We start from the raw sequence: 14,828 nt of genomic DNA, 5'->3' as shown, positions 1-14,828 counted from the left end.
CCCGAGTAATAATAATAATTAGTCGCCTCATTATTGTTATTCGAGACGGCGGCGCGCTGTCACAGCCAGATAAACGCCCCGCGCGACCAGATACTGTCGTGCGCGACCCTCGCCTTTGTCGCTCTATTGTCGCGTGTACCCTTTTGTGTAGTGACGTGCAGTGTTGTTCTGGATTGCTTGAGGTTTGAGCGGGCCTAAGGATTCCGTCAGGTACGAGCGGTAATCGTGTACACGGTGTAAACGTACGCTTGTATTACCGTCCACCGGCGTTAGTCACGCGACGCGGCGTCGGCCGCCTATGGTTGTTGATCACGTGGACGGATTTGTGTAAAAACATGCTTTGATAGATGCATATCTTTGTAAATTACATCGTTTTAGATTGGAGAATTGATTTTAAAACAGGTTACATTTACGGTCATGCTTTGTTCATAAATAGTAACCGGTAACTGTCGATACTCTAGAACGGGTACCAATAAATCTACTTATAAATTTGATGTCTGGTGTGGTGTATTGTAGGCTGCTTTATTAGCTATTTGATTTAATAACATGAACTGTATAATAGAAACATCTATTACTGAATCTCCACAGCTATAAAGATAAAGTCCAAAAGTCCAATACTTTATTACATGTGTACAGAACTGTGGCTTATCGTTATTTTCATTTGTCGTCAATTTTGCTCAATAACTTAATACTATACCTACGTATTATCAAAGTAAAACAATTTCCCTCAATTCAATTAACTAATATCAAAAACGAAACCACTCCCAATCAAACAAAATCCGAACCCCCTGGAACTCTTATTACTTTAAAAATTAAACTGGGGGAAACAACATCACAAGTATAGGTAGACGCTAGTCATTCAAAGTTTCATAAAACTCTTGATTGATGGAAGTTTCCATTTGTGCAAAAGCTGAGAAAACTTCCCGAGTGCCTCTCGGAATTGTTTGTTGTTCGAGTTAATAAGATCGGCGTTGTAATACGAAACAAAACCTTTATTAAAGTATAGCCAGGATCAACTTTGATTTGTGCGGTATTACTTCTTCATATCCTATTCTTACATAATACTGGATGTATTATGTGAAATAAGTACCTAATTATGCCAGGTGTTAAGTCTTTTGCTATATTTCAGCTACCATTACTATTAAAGAGTTAAGAGAAATGTAAACTTGGCTACTTTGTATTAAAATATAAGTATAAAGTTATCCGTGTTCACCGCTTGGCGTAAGAAATCGAGTACTAAAGTTAGATCATCATATTATCAAAGGTAACCGGCAAATATTGCTTACTGAAGCGTTTTGATTTGACTCGTTATTTGTTCAAATTGTCACGTACGAGATAATGTGTTTATTTAACGATGTATATCATTTATATTGTAACTGATAGTGCACACGAAGCACGAACCTTAACAAGAGGCACGTTTTGAAATACTTTCAATATTTATTTCACATGGAATCAGCGACATTCACTGCATTTTTCCATTCAATTGATACGATTGTTGTAATAGATGATTTCGAAATTCAGCATTTATGGAATCGATTTGTTTCACACAAATATCAAATTAAAGCAGTGTTTGTCTATTTGTATGCCCTAATTCCAACAGAAATGTAGGTTATTGCTACGTTAAAAAAGATATACATGATTTTTTAGTTCCGTATAAACGGATCTTTCTATAAATGTGCAATTTTTTTTAAGTAAATAATAGAGCGTTTGTTGAGCCATTCAAATGTGATTATCGCGAGCGAAATTTTCAAACGTTTGTTGCGAAAAGAACCATGGGCGCTCTGTAGGAAAAAAAAACAGGCAACTTTATGCGAATTGATATTGACAGACAGCCAATGGCCAAAGAGTCCAGTAGTATTATATCTTCATAAGACCTTGTATATATGCACTCTTAAATTCAGTACTACCACTATCCGCGCCATAAAGAACATCAATTTAACAACTTTACACTGCGGCAGTCGTTTCATAAATTGCGGGCCACCCGCCGTTTTTATCCGCCGGTGCCTCGGATTTATGGGTACGACGTACGACGCGTCTCGATTTGCCGCATCCATCACGTCACAACCTGGGATCTGGTCCTGTATTCCAATTGGATATTGCGAATATTTGTACCCAAACCAATGTAGATGCTTGGTGTGACTTCCCTTACTTCATCTACACCACAAATGCTTTAGTATCGTCTAGCTTGGGATTTGGAAAACTTTTTTTTATAGAAAGAGCTACAAAAGTTGATTTTGGACTGGTCTTCTAAGTTTTAATAGGTGTATTTAAAGTGCCGCAATCGCAGATCCACAGAGATTCATGAGGCTCGGGTTTCCTGACCCCAAGGGGCTTATCAGCCAAGATGACAATCGTTGATAGAAAACGCCAATCGAAATTTAAATAATGTATGTAATGTATATTCGAAGCATCTGTCGTCCCAATATATTTCGTTTTACGTTTGTCTGTACGTTTGTCATCTTGGCCAGGCGTCGCTCACTCCGCGATTTCGTCGCTTTGCTACAGGTTGCTAAAAGTACATCCGTTCCACACCAATTTTGGTGGCTGGCCATAAGCCGCGCGTGGAGCTGTCGCCACCTAGCGGCCATATCTGTCCTGATCGTAACAGACGCGTTTTGTTGGAGTGAGTCTTCTGTACCTAGTCCTATGATGTATTCTGTGTTGGTATAGCTAATGGTTACGACTATTGTGGTGCCGTGACCAGGATTCGGTAAATACCCTAATGTTTCCGAATGGTTATCTCATTTGACAAGCGATTGAGATGATATCGCTGCGTTAGTCATGAATTCTACAGCTTATGTCTCAGGATCAGCACTGACTGCGTAAATCGAAGATAAGTACCTATCAACAGTTAAAAGGCACACAGAAAAGTCACAGAGAGACAAAACTACCTGGTCTCAAATCTGGTAACATTGGTGTGGTGCGTGGTTAACTAAGTTCAAAGAGTCATGCGTTATCATGAGGTTATCATAGGTCTAGACTCTAGAGGAATTAGGAATTTTCATATTTGGGGAAAAAACGGCATGCGACTCGCAAATCGCGATGTATATTAGTTAGTAATCTATGAAATTCTGTCTTTTCCAATAACAGTAAATTTTTTTTCTTTTACACACAATCATATGAAGATTATGAAGTTATCAAAGTTTTTTTAACTGGATCCTTATTTGTTTCGTGTATCGAGTGCAAGAGTACCAGTGTAATGAGACCTCGAGATCTCTCATAATCAGATAGCGCCCTTATACTGGTTTTAGCTACTTTTCCTTCACTTTCAAGGGATATGAATAACACTCCTCTCAGCTCGACCTACGCCACTACAACTTTCTTTGGCGGCGACACAGTTCTCGCTCTGTAGCGAAAAGTTTCTAGACTCGCGTATACTTATACGGCAGGCGCCCGCTAGACCGGTTTATCTGCGGCTGTAGATTACCTTGTATAGATTTCGTATCTGATCTAAGTTTACACGAGAAAAACACGTTCAACATAGGTACTTTTACGATTAAATTGCGATGCGCGATCTAAAAAATCTAAATCTTGTGTGATAATAGATGACCCCGAATCTCCGATTGAGTTACATTTGGCTCAACTCATATCCCAGCGACTAGAATAAGATTATAGCTAGTCGTTATTATTGATCTGTGACTGCTGCAGACTTGCGCTAAAACACACCAAATGTAGATAAACTAAAGTTTCAGCAATTTCGGCTTATCAACTCGCGAAGTTAACATGTTCTTGTTAACCTGCGTTGGCCCGGGGCGCTCGTGGGAAAGTACTAAAGCTTCTAATGGCAACATGATCCCTGCAACTTTCACCGACATGTTAAATCAAGCGGCTTGTGGCTAACTTATCCTCATGTAGACGAGATATTCCTATAACTTATTAGATATTATTATAACCATTCTTATATTTCTTGCCTGGTACGGTGGTGGCACTTTCTTGGCTGACTGTACTATAGTGCTCGGCCGATAGGAAGTTAATCCTGGTAGGTGTCAACTCAGTACAAATTATAACCTAAAGCAGTGTTTGAGGTTATAATTTGTACTGGGTTGACACCTGTCAGGATTGGCTTCTTATCGGCTTATCATTATAGTGCGTAATGAGGATAAACTTGCTTAAATAACAAAATATGCCAAATATAAAGAAATATATGAACCACAGACTACAGACGTTTTTGGGTTCCTGAAAGTTTCAAAACCATTTAAACTGTGGAATTTTAATCTATTAAAAAAAAATCTTGACATTGTAAATTGACTCAGGAGAAGTTATAGCATAGCAACAAAATAAATAGGAGTATTGTTATGTTGATCCATCGATGTCACACTCTTTATGACTTCAGGACAGGAGAGCTGCCCCGGAAATCGAAATTGGAAAATCGTCTGAGAACTCCATTTCTGTCGCTCTGACTGACAGAATCATTTTTATTTTAGTAAAAATGATGCAGCACTGTTTTATAAAAATAGGTCGGAATTGCCTCCCAAGCGCATTTTGGAGCGTTTTTATACCCCACACAAAGACGGGACGGAATTAGTGCGGCCGAAAAGATGCCCCGTCACAGTCCATCTATAAATATTGCACTTGGCACTGAATGGAACGCTCACCGTTTGAACACTGTCCAACTTGTACTTTTATAATTAATTATATAGGTAACGCGTTCTTATCATGACGAGAAGCTGACACGTTGCTTGCGTTAACCTGAAGCTATTTAATTATAGATTTCGAATCTCGAAATAGTTTCAAGACGCGAACTATCGTAATGAGATCGAGAGTTTTCCTTTATTATTTATAATGAGCAGGTTTATCAACAGACCTGCTGTAGCTGCGGGAGTTTAAAATTATCAAAACAGAAATTTGAAACAACTTAAACAGTTCGTAGATCGCCGAAATCGCTGAAAGCATATGAAGTCTCTCTTAATTTAGATACACGTTAAAACAATCTAAATAACCTATTATCAACGGAGCTATTCTCAAAAATGTTGTCGTTATCCTAAATCAATCAATCTTGATGTTCTTGCTAATTGAAGTAAATACTTTACCTCTATATTTATGTTTAGCACCCCCAAAAGTCGCAAAGTATCCCCGAAGTGGCATTAAACTGCAAATCTTTCGGGCGGTGATTCGAAAGGCGTCAGTCGACCTCAGCGAAGGCCGTGCCCGGCGTTTATTGATTTTTTACGCGCATTGTCCATTTCGGCCGCACTTCGGCTACTTCGCACTCCTATAATACCTATACCCAATATACCCATTACGTGCCACTGTTCTCGAACTTTTCAAGTTTCATTTTTATTAGCCAGATTTGAGTTTTTGTTGTCGTCTATTTTGTTGACTGTTCTGTTTAGGTACCTATCTACAGTAAAGGCATTTAATGTTCATGTTTTCGTTTGCACTTCGCTCTCCTACACATACATACTTATTACGTGCTACTGCTACTGTTGTTTCTAGAACTCTTCGGTCGCCTTTGTATTAACTAACGAACGTTTTTCTGGTATTGGCGAAGAAATATCAATTGTAGAGGTTTTTGTTTTGTATAAGATCTTTGATAAACTGGAATTGACTGTTACGTGTACAATACGGGCCAATTACCTACATTCTTTGTTACCTACGTGTTTGTTAAATTGAAATTTGAGAACTTACCGAACAGGGGCCCGTTTCTCAAAAGCTTGTAACTTGTAATACAAGCGGTTTTCACTTTTTGACAGTGTATGTTAGAAAGGGACTTCCACTTGTATTATAAGTTACAAGCTTTTGAGAAATGGGCCCCTGGTATAATATTAATAGGCATAGGTAAGTAAGTAACTATGTGAAAAACGTGTGTAAATAAGTTTTCATTTTTAATATCCATATAAAACTTATATGACTTTAAAATCTAGGAAACTTTGATAAATACCGTGGTTTAAGGATGTATTCTCGTTATTTATTGTATAATTTGAACTCTGTTTTCTACTACGTACTACGCTTGTTACTTTTATCAATATGGAAATGATTTTCCACGAACGATGAATTAACAATGTTTCTTATTGTTACAGGTCGCGGATTTAACAGATTGGACTTAAACAGTAAGTTTCTTTTTTTTTCGCGACATCGATTGCGAATATAATATGAGACTGCAGATATACATAAATTGATTGCATCATCCGGGTTTCCCGTAGTCAGATATTAATGTTATTATATATGTAGATAGGTTGATGTTACTTGAAACTTCAAGTACTAATTGATGTGGCATTTGCAAATGACAGATTTACACATCAAACAAAATTGAAACTTGTTTGAAGTCAGGTTTCGAGATTAAAGTCCACTTGTGGTTTTATCTCGGGATATCGAATGCAATTGTAGCAATCTCTAAACCTGCAGAGCGCACATATTAACCTGGGGGCATAGCCAAGATGGCAATCATTGATAGAAAACGCCAATCGAAATTTAAATAATCACGTGTATTTTCGTAGTATCTGTGATCCCGATACATTTGTTTCTTTTCGTTTGGCGTTTGTCGATGTACAATTGTCATCTCGGCTAAGCTCCCTGTGTTAAGTATGTATAAGTAAAACTTTCTTATCAATAGATACATGTTTCTCACAGTTTGGTGTCTATATAATCTCGGTACCCGCGTTGTACTGCATTTAGTCTAAAACATTTGTTTAAAAAGTCAACTGAAACTACTTATCCATTTGGATCAGTTCACCTTTGAATAAAATGCAGTATTCGTCCAAGCTTTCGGTTCGCTAGGCAATGAGAGTATACCTATACATAGTATACATATGTACGTATATGCGAGCAGCTCTCGAAGCGTGCACCTACATCGATCTTAAGCCGCAAACGCGCAAACTGGTTTATGTGACCATGCCTGTTTAGCAAGAAACCCATCTTTATCATGCTCGCAGGTAGGCCGTTATTAGCCTTCTGTCGTGAAGTTATTTTCCCTTTTTTATTACATTCCAATTTATATACGCCCACGTTCGATTGTTCTCAATTTCTACCGCAAACACAATTGAGAGAATCCAATAGTTTTTGCGTTATTAGATCTTCGCTTTTCTTTGTTGCCCAAAAATATAAGTTTCCCAGCGTGTTACGTGATTTATACGAGGAGCGGGTTACATTAGCGACCTGTCTTTGTTCCCTGGATGAGTTATCTCGGCCCCGGTCCGCTAGATGAACGCTAACCGCGCTACAAATCATCAGTCTTGGAGCTAACTCACTCCGCAAGAAACCCCCCTCCCTATCCCTCTAATTCCCACCTCGTAGGACACAGTACACAGACCCACTAGCGATTTCCACACGAACGCCGCCATGACGTAAACACCACAATCGCTCGGCTAACGCAGTTGAATTTCCAACGCTCGCTCGGCACACGATCATTAAACGTATATCTGTTAATAATAATTGCGATTGTCTGGTTGTACGTGCGCGGCAAGTTATGGCGCAGTTGCCGGGCGCTCCGCCCCCTCACCCCGCCGCCTCTGATCTGCCCGCGTATTCCAAACGCATATGACTCAAACTCTTAAAAGAACCAGTTTATCTACCATCCGTAAGAACTACAAGAAATTACAGTACGGAGTTAAACTGGCGTTTCGCTTAGTACCTAGGGATGCGTAGGGAATGACGCCGTGCCCGCCGCATCTTGAGATGAGGATGGCATTCAGTTTCGTTTTGTGACGGCTGAATGGATGCCCGGTTTATTCGCGTGTGCGTGTGAATAGCGATATGTATTACATGATAGCGGCCTGGAATCTTTTCATGCCTTGGAAATGTTTCACATTCACTTGCGCATGTATGTCTTATGAAATGACAATGGCTAATATCATCGACGTTATCTCACGTCTATCTGAATTCCAAACACTGTACGCGGTATAATTATCATATTTGCTCAGGCAGATTGGTAATAAATACTGATAATAATATTATACGTTCAAATGATGACTAACACGATGCTTTGATGACAGATTACTCACTAATTCTAGTAATTTTATGCAATACCTAACTAGTTATAACAAGCGTATCCGCTTATCGGCACATGCTCGCTACAAAAATTCAAAAGGCTCACAAGTCTGTTAAATTACTGCAAAAACAAATATACATCTTTTGTTTTTCATCACACGAGGCTTCCCTTTGATCAATTGGCACTATATATTCTCGTCTTGCGACCCGCACTCAAGCTATTACGTTTCTGGATGCATCTATCTTAATCCTCTAGATATGTCAAGTCCCTCGCGACAGCTAAAGCATCATGACGCAGACGGATCGATTCAAGATCTTTATGTCAACCCAGCGTCCTTATCATAGCAATACAGGCATTTCCAATTTTTATTACGTCTATAAAGTCAAGTCCTATGCTGACGTAGGAGAGTAGGCACTCGACGGATATCTCGATAGGGCAAAATAAAGAGATGGATTCCGTCCTTGCTCAGCATTATCGCATACCGATAGCTAGCTCGTTGCTACGGCGATCTGCGCGGACCGGGTGTGTTTTAGGGTTCCACTACTTGGAACTTTGGTGATATCCAATGTGGAGACATTTTTGAAATTATTCTTGGCTGCTATTGTAGTTTCTTTACTTCACATTTCCTTATTTTGTTATTGCTCCGTTCTTTCGTTTTTATCTATATCAATGAAACACCTGGATAATGTAAGAAACTAGTTTCATGAATGACTTTTGATCAAGATTAAATGTTTTATTCAACTATAGTCCACATCTACTTTTACGAATAGAAAATTGTAGTTTTTACACGACTGCCCAAACAAAAAGAGTGTATTGTTTTCAGCGTTCATGTTTGTATTTCTTAGTGTGAAATGGTTACATAGTCTTCATGTCGAAATAAACTTCGAGAAAGAACAAATGTTAGTGTAGTAAATGTTAACCAAATATGTATGTGTATGTATGTTTTTGTTAGTTGTCAAGCGGACCCCAGGCTCCCATGAGCATGAGCAAAATGCCGGGATAACGCAAGGAAGGAGGAGGAAATGTAAATCAAAATTAGAAACATGCTATTAGTACAGCAGTATCACATCTCTTACTGCCAGTAGTTAAAAGCGAGCACCTCTCCAAACATCGCAAGTATCGCAACACCACACACTTGATAGATGAGCGAAACAGCATCGTAGCAATAACGCCTCGCGCTTCGCCGTTCCCCGCTTATTACCAGTCGGCTCGCGTCGCCGGAGATCACGTAGGGGACCGGCCGCCGTGAGATCCCGGCCGGCATTCCCGTCCCTTCACACAACCGAGTCCAAGGAACGAAACAACCAGAACAGATGCTTCTGGTTATATAGGTAGGTGGTACAGTCCGCAGAAATTGCTAAGCGGGCACACCTCTCGAGAACCGGCCGAGGAACCGCCGAAACTTGACAAGTCGACACCATCCGATCAAAACTTCTCCTTGTCGAAGGTCGCTAGACGATGACGGCGGAAGGCTTGTAGTAGGTGCAGAGTTCTGTATGAACCTCAAGGTCATGTTAAAGTGGTTGGTATGAGGACTCTGCTCTGCAGGAATTGTGCGGGTAATAGCGGCGCAGGGCCGGCGCGGCGGCCTGTAAATTACCGCCGTTCGCCTCGTAAAATGTGCAACCTAACGGAAAGGCGCGTTAGGCGCGCCTCTGTCTCTATACCGCCTTGCAGTGCCGCGGCCGTGGAACTCTTAACACCGGCTTGTATATTTACAATATTATTGAGGTTATCTCTTGATTAGTTAGTTACGCTTTGCCTATGGATAGTATTATGGATGCCACGGAATTACCATTACCACCGTGTTCATCATCAGAATACGGCAAGTTCGTTCTCTTGTGGAAAAGTCATATTTAATTAATGATCTTTTCCAGTTAAAAGTTAATTATTTTATCAAAAAGCAACAAATGTCTAAATAAGCACGTTTATCTAAAATTAACGAGCCTATAAAAATTATTTCACACGAGCCGAAAACATTCACGGACATTGTTTTATGCAAAACTAAACGAGCAACAGTGATACTAAAACGCCTAGCTAATAAATGCAAATATTTAATTAAATTGGTAAGCCTGCAGCTGGAGCCCATAATAAGTTATCTGGGGAATCAATTAAAAACTATCTCGGGCAGCGAAGTTTTGTCGCTCGGCGTGATTTACGCGGCCAAATGCCGTAACTACTGACTCGATAGATAAGGTACTTTATACGTTGTTTCGAATGTTTGGATTGTGGAATAGTTTGGCCGCCTTTAGAAATACTGTTGGTAAATTAGTGAAGTATTAAGACAGTCGAAATATCAGGAAAAATTATAGGTAAATCGAAAGTCAACTTTACAGCGTGTACAATAAATGAATTGATCGACTTTTAGTATGGCGACGGCAGCTTTTATCTCATAGACAGTTGTTTTACTTTTCATACAAGCCATTTTGGACGACTGGTGTAATACCTATGCCCTAACTTTTTTTTTTTTTTTTATTATGAATGGGCTTACTCATGGCCACAGACTAGCCGAGGCGTAGACGTGGCCTACGATGGAGCGAGCTCGCCCAGAAGGTGCCTGTTCACTCTTGATTTGAAGGTTGCCGGGTTATAAGAACACGGAAATATAGACGCCGGCAAGGAATTCCATTCCTTGGCAGTGCGCATAAGGAAAGTAGAAGCAAAGCGCTTCGTGCGAATTGGTGGAATATCTACCAAGTAAGGATGGAAACCGGCCGTGCGTCTAAAAGTCCGATGGTAGAATGGGGACGGTGGAATAAGCTCGTGTAGCTCTTGGGCACACTCCCCGAAGTGCAACCTGTAGAATACCGACAGGCTGGCGACTTTCCGCCGATGGGCCAAAGACTGAAGCTTAGCCGTTAGCTTCTTGTCGCCAATCATCCTCCTGGCTCTGCGCTCCACTGAGTCCAAAGCGGCGAGTTGGTATTTAGCTGAGCCATCCCACAGGTGGCTGCAATACTCCATACACGACCGGACTTGAGCTTTGTAAAGTGTTAGAAGCTGTCCAGGTGTGAAGTATCGCTTCACCTTATTTAGGACGCCCAGCTTTCTGGCCGCAGTTTGTGCTTTAGACTCAATGAAGCTGCCGAAGCTGAGGACTGAACTCAGCTCCATGCCGAGGAGTTCCAGGCTGTCGGCAATAGGTACAGATGCACCCCGGAAAGAAGGAGTCAGGTCGAATGGACTCCGTTTTGCGGAAAATAGACACGTCTGCGTTTTGGAGGCATTGAACGTGACCAGATTGTCATCACCCCACTGGGAAACGAGACTAAGGGTCAAGTTCATTCGCTCAACCATGGCCTCTCTCTGTGAACGTATATCCTCCCTGCTGTCCCCTGCACCAGCCAAATATCTCTCAACAACCGTACTGTCATCTGCATAACCTACAATGCTGGGTTGCAGCATGTCGTTAATGTGGAGCAGGAAAAGGGTTGCGGAGAGAACAGACCCCTGAGGAACACCGGCGTCAATGGCCATGAGGTCTGAAGAGCAGCCATCAATAACTACTCTGATCGACCGTTCACTCAAGAAATCAGATAGCCAGCTACAAAAGTCAGCAGGGATGCCGTATGCAGGAAGCTTGCTAAGGAGACTTGCGTGCCAAACCCTGTCAAAGGCCTTCGAGATGTCCAGTGAAACAGCAAGCGCTTCACCGTTCCTCTCGATGGCCTCGCCGCAGCAGTGCGTGACATACGCTAAAAGATCCCCAGTAGACCGACCTCGTCGAAAGCCATATTGACGGTCACTGAGCAGATCATTTGCTTCGAGGTATGCCAGCAGCTTGCCGTTAAGTACCCTTTCCATGACTATACAGAGCATGGAGGTAATGGCGATTGGTCGGTAATTGCAGGGATCAGCACGACTACCCTTCTTGGGTACTGGCTGCACGTTTGCAAGCCTCCAGGATTTCGGCACCGTTCTTGTTTGGAGAGAGAGGCGGTACAGGCGTGTCAGTACAGAAGACAACTCAGGCGCACACTGCTTTAGTACACGTGCAGGTATACCGTCTGGTCCACTGGCCTTATTCACGTCAAGATTCTGCAGAGCACGGCGTACCTCTTTTTGATGAATAGCAATTCTCTGCATAGAGGAACTGCATTGAGGTAGCGTAGCTAACTAAATGTTTGCTTTGAATGTTAGTTTAGTTTAGTTTAGTTTATTGATCTCTCAATACAATTTTCATAGTTAATGTAAAAGAATACATAAGGAATTACTTATCGTATAGCGATCACGTTACGTTAGAGTAGCTTTCTTCATCATCAGTTAATATGACTGGGGATTCAATTTAAAACTATTGGGAGTAAAGCATTCATACCGCCAGTTGTAAAGTTACAGCTAGCTTACTTGTCTCTTATTCCAATATTTGTTTTATTTTGAAAGTGTGACCTAATATTTTAACCGATTATAAATAGGAACGAACTCCCATTTTGCAATATGCAAGGAATTAGTAAAATCATCCGTTCACTGCCGAGTGAACGTGGGCCTAATTTACTTTTGCGTCGCTTTATCAGCGCGTTTGTTCAAACGGTTATCATTATCAGCTCTACGGTAAAATTACTGTAATTACGATACCCACTGGCAGTTCGGTGTGCTCTTCGTACGTTACTACGAAGTATCGTAACGTGTAGGTACATTTATAAATAGACGTACCTATTTTTATAGAGTATCCAACACTAACAGTTTCAACCATTTATCATACACGCTTAACATCACACTTCCAAATCGAATGGCCGACGGTAGCCATTGTCTGCTTTTGGCTCAGTCTCGCGATGTGAACAACCCTGTCGGCGATGCAAATGAGCCCCGTTCGCTACTAGATGGTAAGTGCCTACCATTTACCATCGCTAAGCCTACTCGTTATTAGCCTTTTGTTATAAGTTATAACTAATGTAACAGGGAAGGAACTCGGTCGCATGCCGGTGACATTGTTTGCGAGACTACCTAATTCTTGGAAATGTAGAAATGTGCCACTCGAATCGCTGGGTTTAGCATATGTTACATTGTGTATCATTAATTCATCACGTAGGCTGGTGGCAAATATGACCTATCTCACGGTAAAGAGTTTCCTATACATATATGGTCCCAGATTTTGCCTAACATTAATGTGGGATTTCAACAATTGTATTGTAATAACTATGTATTATTTTATGATTTGCTATACTAACGTAGTTACCGATCTTGAATTCTCTTTGTATCTTTATGTAGCTAAATTATTAATCTATACAAGGAAAGTGTCCGTCTTTAGAATGATCGATGAGACGGCTCGTCTATTCACACTCTCGAATCAAACCCTATCTCGTATTCATAAGATACGACACAAATGGCCTCTTTTTACACAAGACTGATGCCTTTTCCATACGTAAAGTGAAACTGGTTGATATTGAAGCATTCAAAACTCTATATCACGGCAACTTGGCACACTTTGATATTGTTGGTATTACAATTTATTATTGATTATTTACTTTCAGCACGAAATCACGCTCAATAGGATTTCTCTATGAATGAACACGAACTAGAAGGCCAAATTGAACTTAGAATATAGATATCTAAATTATGTCATTTTGTTATCATTCGCTATTTAAATATATGTAGTTCAATACATGTACGAGCAAAATGCACGCGCTAATGAGAACAAAATTATATCATGTTGATATCGAAACGTAAGCTAGCTTCATATGTACATATTTTTGCATTACGTAATTAAAATGTTTGCTGTTTTAGAAAACTTATTTACAAATAACATTGCCCAGTTCACCCAAAGCCCGGTTATTTAAATGCTGTCCAACCCTAACTTCACAAGCCGAATTGTTGTAAACCGACTTTTGTTTTTTTGCCGGTCTGCAAAGTAACACAGAGGAAGTTTTAGCCGTTCGTTGTTGTTTTCCCGTCTGTGTCATCGCTTACACAGAATGCCTGATGAATATTTATGTAACTCCGACATTCGGCTGTGTGACCGTAACTTAACAAACGATGTTCAAGTGTTATTTATTACTTGTTCCAAATTGTAGACATTCATAACGGGTAGTATTGCAGATTAAAATAAAACTTAGATAAAAAATACTTTTATCTATCGATCCTAAGATCAAAATTAACAAAGGACGGAAAGGGACACTCTTTGAAAACTCTATTTTTATGAGATATATGTATGTATGTATGTATGTAAACACTTTATTGTACATAAGACAGGTTAAATTACAATGGAACAAAAAATATGTATAATGTACAAAGGCGAACTTATCCCTATAAGGGATCATCCCTATAAGGGAGATATCAGGGGGCGGTTAGGCATAACCATAATTACGTTCGCTGAAATTTTATCTGAAGTTTCATCTAGGTCTCTCTCAAGTTGGTCGATAGTGGTGGATGAAATCTGCTCTAAAAAACTTAGATATGCAAAACATTAAGCTGCTGGATTTATTGGTCACTTTGTTACAACATTTCTATTTAAATAGATTATGTTTCACTTCGATGTCATATCGTTAGCGAGTACTGCAACATTGTAGACGATGACTTAGCATCGTAACTCATACATTAACAAGCCCATAGAGGGCTTAGCAATGTCAAATGACAGAGCAACGATAGCTATTGGTTATACAAATATAGCGTACGATTAACGGATTAAACCAATGCAATGATTAAAGAATAAATAATACGACGAGCTATAACGGTGGTGACTTCAGTTACTGGCAGTTTTGGGTCATTTGATATATTAGGTCAGCGGTTCTCAAACTTTTTTGGTGACGGAACCCTTTTGGAAAGCGAAAAATTTGACGGAACCCCAAATTAAAAATTTTCCTTCATCACTGTGGACCAGATATAACTATAGAAGTGCTGGTTTTTTTCTTATTATTACAAGTATTTTCACGGAACCCCAACAGAGGCTTTGCGGAACCCTAGGGTT

General features: G+C 40.2%; 1 protein-coding gene across 1 annotated transcript in view; it reads left to right on the top strand.

Annotated features, from left to right (window-relative positions):
• Positions 1-14,828, top strand: part of LOC134675273 (C-terminal-binding protein) — a 107,436-nt gene that overhangs the window by 28,687 nt on the left and 63,921 nt on the right. Inside the window, exon 2 of the mRNA XM_063533493.1 lies at positions 6,021-6,050. The gene's annotated coding sequence lies outside the window, so the exon portion shown is untranslated. The remainder of the gene's footprint in view (positions 1-6,020; positions 6,051-14,828) is intronic.

This window comes from Cydia fagiglandana, chromosome 21 (assembly GCF_963556715.1).
Source record: "Cydia fagiglandana chromosome 21, ilCydFagi1.1, whole genome shotgun sequence".
Taxonomy (NCBI): domain Eukaryota; kingdom Metazoa; phylum Arthropoda; class Insecta; order Lepidoptera; family Tortricidae; genus Cydia; species Cydia fagiglandana.
Note: the sequence above shows the minus strand (reverse complement) of the source record. Positions and strands in the feature narration are given on the sequence as shown.